Below are 14883 nucleotides of genomic sequence, written 5' to 3'. Positions count from 1 at the left end.
AGCTTTTAATAGCATGGAAAGAGGTCCTGATAATAAACAGGAAATAAATAGGGTGTCCAGCATTAAAGTCAGCTCCTGTGGTGGTATAATGTGTGCCATCTTGGTCTTGTTATTTAAGTAAGGATCTAATTGTGTTGGAGGTGGTTCAGAGAATGTTCATGAGAGTGATAATTGGAGTGAGCAGGTTGTTTTCTGATGAAAGATTGGACAGGCTGGAGTTTAGAAGAGTGAGGGGTTGTTTTGATTGAAGTATGTAAGATCCTAAATGGTAAATATGGAAGTTAGCTTGAATCTTCAAGCTCAGCGCGTTAACTTACATACTTATCATCAACCTGAGCTACAAATCTTCTCAAAAATTGTTAATCCTAAATGGTCTTGACAAGATCATGTCGAAATCTTGTTTCCTCTTATGGATTTGTCCAGAACAAGTAGAGGTCTTTTATTTTAAGGACAGGAATCCTTCAACTAATCGTGGGACTTTGGAACTTTGGCACGGAAGGCAGTAAATTCATTATGATCGCATATCTTTAATACAAAAGTAAATAGATTCTTGTTACATGGGATATCACAAGTTAGAGGATAGATGAGAATGTGGAATTTGAAAAACAAACGTTAGCGATTATTGAATGGTGGACATGCTTGAAAGGTTGAATGGTCTATTTACACTCCTAACTCTTCTTATATTTATATATGTTCATACCTCAGCCCTATGAGTAAGAAATGAGCTTGACTCCTTCTCTGGACTCTTTCCATTGGTCCCATGTTGAAACTGGAGATGGAATCAACGGGATTTTATGAGTACTGATTGTCATTTATTAAGAACGAGCTCAAAGATGCAAGTGACCTAGTTCTGCTCCTAATATGTGTGGTCATATGTAAGTATATAGGTCGGGTGGAACAAGCATGGAGCATCATTGAATGTTGTCCTTGTTCAGGGATTGGTATAATGATTGAAGCTCAGAAGCTACTTGAGAGGGGAGTATTGAAAGATGCACTGACAGAAGTATTTTTAGTGGAGTTAACATCCAGGAATCTGTAACAGGTCAGAAAGGTGATGACACAATTGGAAGGCACAGTAATACCTAGGTAGAACAGTTTTCAGCAGAGCCTCATTTTGTGCACATCGCATCTCTGAAATTTGTCCTTTCTCTTGGATCTTGTTTGAATATTTCAGCTGATGTCTTAACTCTTTCTTTCAGTCATATTGAATTTCCATAACAGTTGTTCTGCTAAGTAGTGCCAGTAGGAAAGATTTGAGAAAAGCAAAAAACAAAGCTACAACAAAGTCAGCGCAGAAACACAATACTACCGATGCTGGAAATCCGAATTAACACCTGCTTCTAATTCCGGCTTTTTCTGTTTATAACACACCAATAACTTGCATTTTATGCAGTGAAACATCCCAAGGTGTTTCAGAGGAGTGTTACTAAGCAAAATTTGACACAACCACATATTAGGGCAGATGCCCGAAACTTTCGTCAAAGAGTTAGGTTTTAAGGAATGTCTTAGTGGAGGAAATAAAACTCAGGATGCAGGTAATTAGAACATAGAACATAGAACAATACAGCACAGAACAGGCCCTTCGGCCCATGATGTTGTGCCGAACTTCTATCCTAGATTAAGCACCCATCCATGTACCTATCCAAATGCCGCTTAAAGGTCGCCAATGATTCTGACTCTACCACTCCCACGGGCAACGCATTCCATGCCCCCACCACTCTCTGGGTAAAGAACCCACCCCTGACATCTCCCCTATACCTTCCACCCTTCACCTTAAATTTATGTCCCCTTGTAACACTCTGTTGTACCCGGGGAAAAAGTTTCTGACTGACTACTCTATCTATTCCTCTGATCATCTTATAAACCTCTATCAAGTCACCCCTCATCCTTTGCCGTTCCAACGAGAAAAGGCCGAGAACTCTCAACCTATCCTCGTACGACCTACTCTCCATTCCAGGCAACATCCTGGTAAATCTTCTCTGCACCCTCTCCAAAGCTTCCACATCTTTCCTAAAGTGAGGCGACCAGAACTGCACACAGTACTCCAACTGTGGCCTAACCAAAGTCCTGTACAGCTGCAACATCACTTCACGACTCTTGAATTCAATCCCTCTGCTAATGAACGATAATACTCCATAGGCCTTCTTACAAACTCTATCCACCTGCGTGGCAACCTTCAAAGATCTATGTACATAGACCCCAAGATCCCTCTGTTCCTCCACCTGACCAAGAACCCTACCATTAACCCTGTATTCCGCATTCTTATTTGTTCTTCCAAAATGGACAACCTCACACTTGGCAGGGTTGAACTCCATCTGCCACTCCTCAGCCCAGCTCTGCATCATATCTAAGTCCCTCTGCAGCCGACAACAGCTCTCCTCACTGTCCACAACTCCACCTATCTTTGTATCATCTGCAAATTTACTGACCCACCCTTCGACTCCCTCATCTAAGTCATTAATAAAAATTACAAACAGCAGAGGACCCAGAACTGATCCCTGCGGAACTCCACTTGTAACTGGGCTCCATGCTGAATATTTACCATCCAGCACCACTCTCTGACTTCGACCGGTTAGCCAGTTTTCTATCCAATTGGCCAAATTTCCCTCTATCCCATGCCTCCTGACTTTCCGCATAAGCCTACCATGGGGAACCTTATCAAATGCCTTACTAAAATCCATGTACACTACATCCACTGCTCTACCCTCATCCACATGCTTGGTCACCTCCTCGAAGAATTCAATAAGACTTGTAAGGCAAGACCTACCCTTCACAAATCCGTGCTGGCTGTCCCTAATCAAGCAGTGTCTTTCCAGATACTCGTAAATCCTATCCCTCAGTACCCTTTCCATTACTTTGCCTACCACAGAAGTAAGACTAACTGGCCTGTAATTCCCGGGGTTATCCCTATTCCCTTTTTTGAACAGGGGCACAACATTCGCTACTCTCCAGTCCCCTGGTACCACCCCCGTTGCCAGTGAAGACGAGAAGATCATTGCCAACGGTACTGCAATTTCCTCTCTTGCTTCCCACATAATCCTAGGATATAACCCGTCAGGCCCGGGGGACATGTCTATCCTCAAGTTGTTCAAAATGTCCAACACATCTTCCTTCCTAACAGGTATCTCTTCTAGCTTATCAGTCCGTTTCACACTCTCCTCTTCAACAATACGGTCCCTCTCGTTTGTAAATACTGAAGAGAAGTACTTGTTCAAGACCTCTCCTATCTCTTCCGACTCAATACACAGTCTCCCACCACTGTCCTTGATCGGACCTACCCTCGTTCTCGTCATTCTCAGGTTTCTCACATACGCATAGAATGCCTTGGGGTTATCCTTGATCCTATCAGCCAAGGATTTTTCATGCCCTCTCTTAGCTCTCCTAATCCCTTTCTTCAGGTCCCTTCTGGCTATCCTGTATCCCTCCACTGCTCTGTCTGAACCCTGTTTCCTCAACCTTATGTAAGCCTCCTTCTTCCTCTTTACTAGACATTCAACCTCCCTCGTCAACCAAGGCTCCCTCACACGACCATTTCTTTCCTGCCTGATCGGTACATACATATCAAGGACACGTCGTATCTGCTCCTTGAAAAAGTCCCACATTTCCACCACATCCTTCCCTGACAGCCTATGCTCCCAACGTATGCTCCTCAAATCCTGTCTTACAGCATCGTAATTTCCCTTCCCCCAATTGTAAAAACTTCCTTGTTGTGCGCACCTATCTCTCTCCATAACCAAGGTGAAAGTCACAGAATTGTGGTCACCATCACCAAAATGTTCACCCACTGACAAGCCCACCACTTGTCCCGGTTCATTACCGAGTACCAAATCCAATATGGCCTCCCCTCTGGTTGGACAATCTACATACTGCGTTAGAAAAGCTTCCTGGACACACTGCACAAACACCGCCCCATCCAATCTACTTGATCTAAAGAGCTTCCAATCAATATTTGGGAAGTTGAAGTCGCCCATGACTACGACCCTGTAGCTTCTGCACCTTTCCAAAATCTGTTTCCCAATCTGTTTCTCCACATCTCTGGGACATTACAGTGCTTTAGGTCTTAGGTAACCGAAGCCATGGACACCAATGATGGAGTAATTAAAATCGGGGCTAAGAAAGAAGGCTGAATTGAAGGAGAACAGACATTGCAGAGAATTGTAGGTCTAGACAAGATTAGAATTGGGGGCAAAGATGGAGGAATTTGAAAACAAAGATGAAATCGCGATGTTGCTTGACTGGGAATCAGAAGATCAGCGAGCAAAACAGTGAGAGATAATCAGGACTTCATGTATGAGGACCTGGGCAGCCCATGTTTTGAATGACCTGACGTTTACAGAAGGCAAAATGTGGAAGACCAATCGTCAGTGTGGCGATATTGTTGAGTAATGGTGTTTACAGCATGGAAACAGATCGTTTGGTCCAATTCATCTGCACTGATCATATATCCTGAACTGATCTAATCCCGTTTGTCAGCATTTGGCCCATATCCCTCTAAACCTTCCTATTCATATACCCATCCAGACACCTTTTAAATGATATACTCTAATCGAACCATCATACTTCACCGACTCTGGCAGCTTGTTTGAAACACACACCACCTGCTGTGTGAAAACGTTGCCCCTGAGGTTCTTTTTATATCTTTCCCCGCTCACCTGAAACCTGTAGTTTTGGACTCCCCCCACCTTGGGGAAAACTCCTTGGCTATTCACCCTATCCATGCCCCTCATGATTTTATAAACCTCCATAAGGTCACCCCTCAGCCTCCAGGGAAAAAAAAGCCCCAGTCTATTCAGTCACTCCCTTTAACTCAAGCCCTCCAAGCCTGGCAACATCCTTGTAAGTCTTTTCTGAAGCCTTTCAAGACCCTTCCGAAAGAAGGGAGACTATGTCTAGAGGTATCAAAGGCATGTGTAAGGACTTTAGCAGCAGCTGAGTTGGGGTGATGTTATGGAAGTGAAAATAGGCATTGTAAATGATAGCTCAACTGTATGATTGGAAGTTCACCTCAGGTCAAACATGACACTGAAGTTGTGAATAGTCTAATTCAGCTATAGACACGGGAATGTCATCAGCAACGGGAGAACCAAGTTTGGCAACAACCAAAGACAATGGCTTTGGAAGACCAGCCAGAATTCAAGGATCACAGATATCATACAGGGTTGAGGATTGGACGAGATTAGAGAGAAGGAGGCATTCGAGGCTGTAGAGGGATTTGAAAATGAGGATGAGGATTTTAAAATCAAGGTGTTGCCTCCCAGTGTAGCAATGTAGGTCAGGGAGCACGGGGTGGGCATGTGGTAGGGGAATGGGACTGACTGTGAGTTAGGGCACAGGCAGCAGAGTTTTAAATGACCTCAAAGTTTCCAGAGGATAGAATGTTTTGCAATAATAGAGTCTTGAGGTAACGATGGGGATGAGGGTTTCAGCAGCTGATGAGATGAGACCAGGGTGAGGTCAGGCAGCATTACAGAGGTGGAAATGAGCACTCTCTGTGTTGGCACAAATACAAGTTGAAAGCTTTTGTCAGGATCGAATATGACACCGAGGTTTTGGACAGACTGGCTCACTCTTGGTTTGTCACCGGGGAGACGGATGGAGTTGGTAGTTAGGGAATTGAGTTTGGAGCACATACTGAAAACAATGGCTTCAGTTTCTTCAATATTTAATTGTTGGAAAGGTCTGCTCATCCAGCTCTCTGAGAATTCAGTATCAGTGGAGGGCTCGGATGAGAGAGGCGATGGTGAGGTAGAGCTGGGGGTGGACTGTGTCCATGTGAAAACGAACACTGTCTGCAGATGAATCTCAAAGGGGCAGCAGGGAGATGAGAAATAGGAGAGGGATCAAGTATCGATCCTTGAGGGATTATTTGAGGGAACAGGAGCAGGAAGAGAAGACATTGTGGGGAATTACCTGGTTATGAGGAGCTGGATAAGAATGGAACCAGGTGAGAGCAGCTGGATGACAGAGGAGAGGTGGGGCGGCAGAGGATGGTGTGGTCACCATGCCAAAGACTGCATACAGATTGAGGACGCTGAGAAGGAAAAGTTTACAGTAGCCAGTCACACAGGGTGTCATCAGTGCCTTTTACTCGCAGTACCGAAAAGAGCTCTTGGCAAGGAGAATTTGTTAAGCATTTGTAGTTGCTCTGAGAATATTTATAGTCAGCTACATAATGAAGGACTACAGTCACATGTAGAATGGATCAGATAAAAGTAGCAGCTTCCCTCTCTGAGGCACACTGGTGAACCAGTTAAGGTTTATGACAATTTGGTAGCTTTAAAGGTCAGATGTATGCAATTCAGTTTTATAGGATATGAACACTCAACCACTGGATTGCTGGTCTAGTTCTATGACTACTGGCTACGTTTGTTTATACACTAAGGCACAGCAGGTAGCTGTGGTTGTGCGATCAAAGGGTATTTCTGAATGGGTGAGCCACAATGGTTCAACTGACAATTCGTTTTTGTAATAATCTTACAGAAAATGTGTTGATTTCAGGAGCATGAGGAAGCAATGACAGAATTAGCTGTATTGAAAGAGTGACCAGAGTGATTCAATTAAGAATTATTTTCTGGGACCAACATATTGTGACATTTCAGAAAGTTTTGATCTAGAACAATACATCATATTCGGTTCTGGCTGGTCATGGAGCTAATTTTGTAACCCAGTGTTTTATAGTACAATCATAAAGTTAAAACAAATTCAGTATTTCTTGTAAAATATAGTTGATCGTACCTGTCAGCAATTTAATTTCTGCATTCACCATTCAAACAGCACTTAAACATCTAGTCCCTGCCCTCCAGTAGAGGAATTTTTAAAATTCTGTTTTGAGCTTATCAAATAGGTTTTTACTTCGTTAAACATGTGTGTCCATGAAGAGATATATTCATATGAGTGGACAGATAGCAATGCAAAATGAATAATCTTGTTGTTGGTTACTTTGAAGTCTGATTTTCACATTTTGGTATCATGAGTACCAACATAACAATTCAAAATAATGTAGTATAGAAACTACCAGGATATATGAACATGAACTAGCCACAAAACGACATGACCCTCTCTCACTAGTATCCTTACATACAGTTGAGGAAGGACACCACTTTGACTTGGACAACATATCCACCCTAGGAAAAGCCAAACAGAGACATGGAATTCCTAGAAGCATGGCATTCCAACCAGAACTCTATCAACAAACACATTGACTTGGATCCCATTTACCATCTAGTCTCTGAGAAAAAGAACAGGAAATGAAATCACCACAGGAAATGACATCACCAACCCAAGGAAGCCTAAACACGTAAATAGAAAACAGGCCATGAACACCAGAGGTTCACTGATGATGTTACCTAGTACGGTGATGAAACGTGTGAAAACGAACCTTCCAGCTCAGCGAGCAAACTTATATCCAGAACTACCAGTATCAAATCATTCTTGAACAATGAATGCAGGGCAGCCACTGGGGGCTGAGCATGTTTACATCGCTGATTTTGGATTTTCTCTGTTGATCAGTTATTTTCTATTCCAGTTGCACATTGTATAAAACTTCTGATATTTACACTACATTGGCAGCTTGAGAGTTGTCAAAAACCATTATTGCAGATGCATTGTTATTAACTAATATCTTTCATTCACATTAAAGCCATTCTCAGGAAAGGTACAGTTTATTCATTCAATTAGTTCAGTCAATTGACAAAAACCATCATCTCATCCACTTTACCAAAAATAGGAACCTCACACCCAATGATAACATAATGAAAACTTTCTTTTTAAAATGTTGTATTTTGTTTTCAATCTTATGACTCAACAGTCTAGCAGTAGTTCCTGTAAGAAAACGTTATCTGATATAATCCAGATGCTGTACTTTCTTCAATATGCTGTTCTCGTGATGGTTAACACATAGGGAGTCAGCAATTACCTCACTTACAGTGAGCTATTAACAAGATTCAACATAATAGTGCACACCATTCCCAAACTCACTTCGAAATGCAGCTAATATCACAGAATTTGAGGGACTTTCAGAAGACAATATGAATTCAAATAATTGACTCAATACATCATCATGAGTTGCCCTCCATTACAATGGCTTCTGACTGAATTCAAGATTCTTTGATACCAAGAAGTCCTGTTTCTGAATAGCAAATTTAGCTTGTTTCACCTTCTCACCAATCTTCTGGGCCATTTTCTCTCTTGAGAAGGGGCTGAAACTTCATTTATATGATACTGCTCCATTACCTATTCAATCATCAAGGAGGTTATGTGAAATTAACTGTAGAATGAACCTAATTCCCACTAAGTACTGGTCCATACCACAAAACTGGTCATATTTGTATAAGATAATAGCAAAAGAATTGGATAATATGGTTGAGGAAATCAAAATGTTGTGCCTGGCCTGGTAAAATAGGAGGTTTTCTTTTAAATGTACTGCATTTTTTTTAGATTTTAGATTAGATTACTTACAGTGTGGAAACAGGCCTTTCGGCCCAACAAGTCCACACCGACCTGCCGAAGCGCAACCCACCCATATCCCTACATTTACCCCTTACCTAACACTATGGGCAATTTAGCATGGCCAATTCACCTGACCTGCACATCTTTGGACTGTGGGAGGAAACCGGAGCACCCGGAGGAAACCCACACAGACACGGAGAGAATATGCAAACTCCACACAGTCAGTCGCCTGAGGCAGGAATTGAACCCAGGTCTCTAGCACTGTGAGGCAGCAGTGCTAACCACTGTGCCACCGTGCCGCCCTTTTTTTCACCTAGAAATGGACAGTGACCAAAACAAAAATACGCCTTCACACAAGTTGTACACAATTTATTTCCAAAATATAAAGCAACCACTTTTAACAAATCATATTTTCCATTTAAACCCACTCTACAATTGGGCTAAGTTAAAAATCACACAACACCAGGTTATAGTCCAACAGGTTTAATTAGAAGCACTAGCTTTCGGAGCGCCGCTCCTTCATCAGGTGGTTATGGAGGACACAATTGTAAGGCACCCGAATTTATAGCAAAAGTTTACAGTGTGATGTAACTGAAATTATACATTGAAAAATACCTTGATTATCCTGTTGAGTCTTTCGTCTGTTCGAATACCATGATAGTTTCACTTCTTTCATGTGTAAATCACAAAACTTTTTTTTAAAGTTGCATTCTCAGGTTAACTATATCAATTGGTGTTAGCTAGACAATATGTTGAAGGTGTTAGCCCCCTGTGTTCTCTGTCTGTGCCATGATGTTTAGATTGATTCTAATCTAAAAAGTGAGATAACAGAGTTTTACATGAATTCATGCAGTTTTTGAGCAAAGTACAATGTGAGCAAGTACAAATTCACCCCAAAAACGTATATGTATATGTGTGCATGTGGGTCTTTGTGTCTGTCTGTGTGTGTGTCTGGTTTGGGGAGTTGTGAGTGTGAGAGAGATTGTATATGTGTGTGTATGTGAGTGTAGAGTGTCTTAAGTCTGTGTGGGGGTGCATGTGTGAGTGTGGGAATGTGTGTGCGTGTCTGGGGTGAGGGGGTTGTGAGTGTCTGTGAGAGAGAGTGTATATGTGTGTGCGTGAGTGTAGAGTGGTCTAAGTCTCTGAGAGGATGCATGTGAGAGTGTGGAAGTGTGTGTGTCTGTAAGGGTGTGTGTGTCCGTGTATATGTGTGTCCATGTGTGTGTGTGTGTATAGGAGTGCCTGTGTGTGTGTGTGTGTAGGAGTGTCTATATGTGTGTATAGTGCAATGGTGATCACCTGTAGTGTGACATGAACCCAAGGTCCCGGTTGAGGTCATCTCTATGGGTATGGAACTTACCTATCAGCCTTTGCTCAGCCACTTTTAACTGCTGCCTGTCCCAAAGTCCACCTTGGAGGATGGTCACCCGAAGGTCCGAGGTCGAATGGCCTGGACCACTGAAGTGTTCCCCAACTGGGAGGGAACCCTCCTGTCTGTTGATTGTTGTGTGGTGCCCATTCATCTGTTGCCGTAGCCTTTGCTCGGTTTCCCCAATGTATCATGCCTCAGGGCATCCTTGCTTGCAACATATAAGATAGACAACATTGGCTGAGTCACATGAGTACCTGCCACGTACATGGTGGGAGGTGTCCCCACGTGTAATAGTGGTATCCATGTCCACACTCTGACACGTCTTGCAGCGCCTATTGTGACAGGGTTGTATGGAGTTGTCCTGAGAGCCGGGCAGCTTGCTACGAACAATGATCTGTTTGAGGTTTGGTGGTTGTTTAAAGGCGAGAGATGGAGGTGTGGGGAAGGTCTTGGTGAGGTGCTCATCCTCGTTGATAATGTGTTGTAGGTCACAAAGAACATGGCGTAGTTTTTCAGATCCTGGGAAGTACTGAACAATTGTGGGCGGCACAGTGGCACAGTGGTTAGCACTGTTGCCTCACAGCGCCTGAGATCCGGGTTCAATTCCCGCCTCAGGTGACTAACTGTGTGGAGTTTGCACGTTCTCCCCGTGTCTGCGTGGGTTTCCTCCGGGTGCTCCGGTTTCCTCCCACAGTCCAAAGATGTGCAGGTCAGGTGAATTGGCCATGCTAAATTGCCCCTAGTGTTAGGTAAGGGGTAAATGTAGGGATATGGGTGGGTTGCGCTTCGGCGGGGCGGTGTGGACTTGTTGGGCCGAAGGGCCTGTTTCCACACTGTAAGTAATCTAATCTAATCTAATCTAATCTAATGAAGGGTACCCTGTTGGTTGCAGTTTGTGTCTGTTTCCTGAGGAGGTCATTACGGTTCCTTGCTGTGGCACGTCAGAACTGGCAGTTGATGGGTTGAGCATCGTACCCCATTCTTATGAGGGCATTCTTGAGTACTTCCAGGTGCCTGTCACGTTCCTCTTCATCTGAGCAGATCTGGTGAACGTGTAGGGCTTGTTCATAGGGGATGGCTGTTTTAATATGTTTTGGATGGAAGCTGGAGAAGTGTAGCATTATGAGGTTGTCTGTGGGTTACAGACAACCTCACGGAGAACACAGGGGGCTAACACCTTCAACACATTGTCTAGCTAACACCAATTGTTACAGTTCACCTGAGAATGCAACTTTTAAAAAAAGGTTTTGTGATTGACACATGAAAGAAATGAAACTATCATGGTATTCAACAGCTGAAAGACTCAACAGACAATCAAGGTATTGTTCAATATATAATTTCAGTTACATCACACTGTAAACTTTTGCTATAAATTCTGTGCCTTACAATTGTGTCCTCCATAACCACCTGATGAAGGAGCGACACTCCGAAAGCTAGTGCTTCCAATTAAACCTGTTGGACTATAATCTGGTGTTGTGTGATTTTTAACTTTGTACACCCCAGTCCAACACCGACATCTCTAAATCATGACTACAATTGTGCTGACACTGCAAAATAAAACCAAGCTTAATCAACAACTGATTTATGTTTAATATGATGGTAGGGCACCCTAATAATCTAGTAAAAGTTGGTTTAATTATATACAATTCCTTTGATGCAGCCATCTTAAGCTCTTTTATCAACATGATTGACTGAATCTATTTCCAGTTTTTCTTTAAAATTTAGAAACCGAGATGAAGGCCAATCATATGAGATAGCATTAAGACTGAAAAGAACAGAATAGGAAACAAGGTAAATCAGATGATACTGTTTGAAAGATCCAAAGCTTGGACGATGTATATTCCAGAAGTTGGATAAGACTAAGATGGATAATTAGTTCTATAACTTTGATTGAATGAATTAAAGTATAACATAGGGCAATAAGAGTCTCAATACTTTTACACACTTTGAACGAGATACAATCATTCAATCGTGAGTGGGTTAAGTGTCAGTTAATACAATATAGATTTTCTTGCAGCTTTATTTGTCAATGGGAATGTAGAAAATTATATTGTGCTTCATAAATTACAAACTGTATATACAAAGTTCCATCAGCTCCATCATCAGTTTCAATGTGGGACAAATGTAAAGGGTCCAGATGTTGAATTGGATTTTAATTAGCCGGGATCGGTGAGAGCAAACTCAACATTAGATTAGATTAGATTAGATTACTTACAGTGTGGAAACAGGCCCTTCGGCCCAACAAGTCCACACCGCCCCGCCGAAGCGTAACCCACCCATACCCCTACATCTGCATCTACATCTACATCTACCCCTTACCTAACACTACGGGCAATTTAGCATGGCCAATTCACCTGACCTGCACATCTTTGGACTGTGGGAGGAAACCGGAGCACCCGGAGGAAACCCACGCAGACACGGGGAGAACGTGCAAACTCCACACAGTTAGTCGCCTGAGGCGGGAATTGAACCCGGGTCTCCGGCGCTGCGAGGCAGCAGTGCTAACCACTTGTTAGACAAAGATTCAAAAACAACCTTGAACTGAAACACGGTCAGTCTTTATTTAAAAACAAACACTGCATGCCGTTTTTTGGCTTAAACACACAAGAGAGATAAAAAGGTTTCCCAGGCTCCCATGTTTTTTCATGTCCTTAAAAAGGACTTTAAAATATGCTGAGAAGTGACAAATTATCATGAAATGTTTATCATCCATAACACTGCACTTTGTCTTATTGGTTTTCCGAAACATCAATCATTCACGTCATTCCATAACTTTATTTCTGTATACGGACCTTTTGTTTAAGCTAAAATCTGCAGTTCAAAATATACAAGGAGCCGTTGTAGGATTAGAGATTTTGTGTGCATTCAGCCTGTGTCATGTTTACTGTCTCTGACCTTTTGCCACAGCCCTTTTTAACTTACTGATCTATAACTTGAGAGTTGGCGAATTGTTTTCCTATCATGCATGTTAAATGTTCCCCACAATACCACACAGAGAAGGACTGAGGCTTATTTCTCACTGAGAGGGCTGAGTTATGAGAACACCGAAACATCCAAATTAGGAGCATTAGGAGGCCGCTCAACCCTCCAAGCCTGCACTGTCATTCAATGAATCATTTCCATCTAACCTAGACAAATTTTAATTCCCCTGCCTAACAAGAATTTACCTTCACCTTAAATATGTTCAGTGACTCCTTCTCCACTACCTTCTGAGGCAGAGTTCCAAAGTAGCACAGCCTTCTGAAAGGAAAATATCCTCCTTATCTCTTTCCTAAAATGGGTAACCCTTAACTTTAAAGCCATGTTCGCTAGTTCTGGGCTCACAAACAAGAGTAAAGATCCCTTCCAAATTCACCTGGTTAAGGCCATTCAGGATTTTATTACGTTCAATTAAATCATCCCTCCTATTCGAAACTCCATACATACTGAAAACAAACCCAACCCGTATGATCTGACCTCCTAAGATAACTTGCTCATTTCAGATACCAATCTAGTAAACCTCCACTGAATCAACTGCAACATATTTACAACCTTCCTTTAATATGGGAACCAAAACTGCAGACAGTATTTTAGATTTGCTCTCACCTGTACAACTGAAGCACAATATCATTATTTTTATGTTCACTTCCCCTCCTCTGTGTAATAAAGGATATCATCACATTAGCATTCTCAATAACTTGCTGTACCTGCATGCTAACCTTTTTGTTAGACGTGCAATTCTACATCTAGATCCTTGTGCCACTTGGAATTCTGTAGGTGTTCTCTATTGAAGTCATTCTCTTTTTTTATTCTTTCTACCAAAGTGAAAAGCTTCACATTTTCCCATACTATACTCCATCTTCAAATTTTGCCCACTCACTGTCATCTTCACAGCATACTTTAGTATTTAAATTTGTGTTATCTTCAAATTTAGCTACTGTGCTTTTAATCCCCTCATTTAGTCATTGATATAAATTATAAAAATAAATTGTTTTTACATTTTGGAAAAGGAGATTTATGGGGAGAGGCTGTTGTTTGTCGGTGATCTTTAAGATTTTCATAGGAATGAAAAGTTTGGATCCATCAAAGTACTCCTGTCATATACACAATGTAAGGGCGGGAGAAGATGGTTTAAAAGTCAGCCATGTCAAAAGAAAACAGAAAACTTGGACAACTTTATTTTAAAATGTATGACAGGGTTGTGTAACAGATTCGCAGAAGAAGAATCAAATAGAAAATATATTACTGGATGAGTATCTATTAGGAAAGGAATATGGGGTGATTAATTCCAAAACCTCAGTAAGGAACATGGGAGGTTTGCAAAGGTAGGCAAGATGGGCCAGTGGTCATCTTCTGTCCATAATGTTAACATATTGCTTTGCATTACCACATGGATTGTGTTCTGTAGCAATTACACTTTTTATTATACAAACTGGCTTATATAATTCCACTGGTGTGGTTGCATACCCCTCCTTAGTCTGCCGAAAGATGGTCTGATTAACACTTTAGTGATAGCCAATTAAAAACAACAGCTGTTTTACTTCACAAACAACAGCAGCTTGCATTTGTATAGCAGCTATGATATAGCCAGGCTCTTTACATAATGTTTACAAATAAACACCATTTGACACTGAGTCAAATGCGACGGTATAAGGACACATGAGGTATAGAAATAGATTTTCAGAAGTGCTTTAAAGAAGGCGAGCAAGGCACATGGGTTTCGGGAGAGAATTCCAGACCTTACGGCCCAGGTAGCTGAAGGTATGGCCACCAATAATGGAACGATTAAAATCGGGGATGCTCAAGAGGCCAGAACTGGAGGAGTGCCAAGATCTCTTGGCATCAATTGAACTAAATATCAGGGTGTATAGTAGGTGGTTTGTGTGCTGTCTCTGGTATTTCTACCCGCCTATATTTGTTTTCCTTTTAGTTTATAAGCTAAAAATAAAATGAAGGGATGGAAGTCTGTGCTCCTGCCATGTCTCTATGCCTGTCTATTGGTGGACTGGATTGCCAAGCAACCAGAGTACCTTTTATTCCAAGTGATGGCCGCTAGAAACTAACTCCTAAGCACTACAGCAACT

At 42.0% G+C, this 14883-nt stretch overlaps 1 protein-coding gene across 1 annotated transcript in view; it reads left to right on the top strand.

Moving 5' to 3' along the window:
• Positions 1-14883, top strand: part of dazap2 (DAZ associated protein 2) — a 71752-nt gene that overhangs the window by 617 nt on the left and 56252 nt on the right. The window lies entirely within an intron of this gene.

The sequence above is a fragment of the Chiloscyllium punctatum genome, chromosome X (assembly GCF_047496795.1).
Source record: "Chiloscyllium punctatum isolate Juve2018m chromosome X, sChiPun1.3, whole genome shotgun sequence".
NCBI classification, from domain to species: Eukaryota; Metazoa; Chordata; class Chondrichthyes; order Orectolobiformes; family Hemiscylliidae; genus Chiloscyllium; species Chiloscyllium punctatum.
Note: the sequence above shows the minus strand (reverse complement) of the source record. Positions and strands in the feature narration are given on the sequence as shown.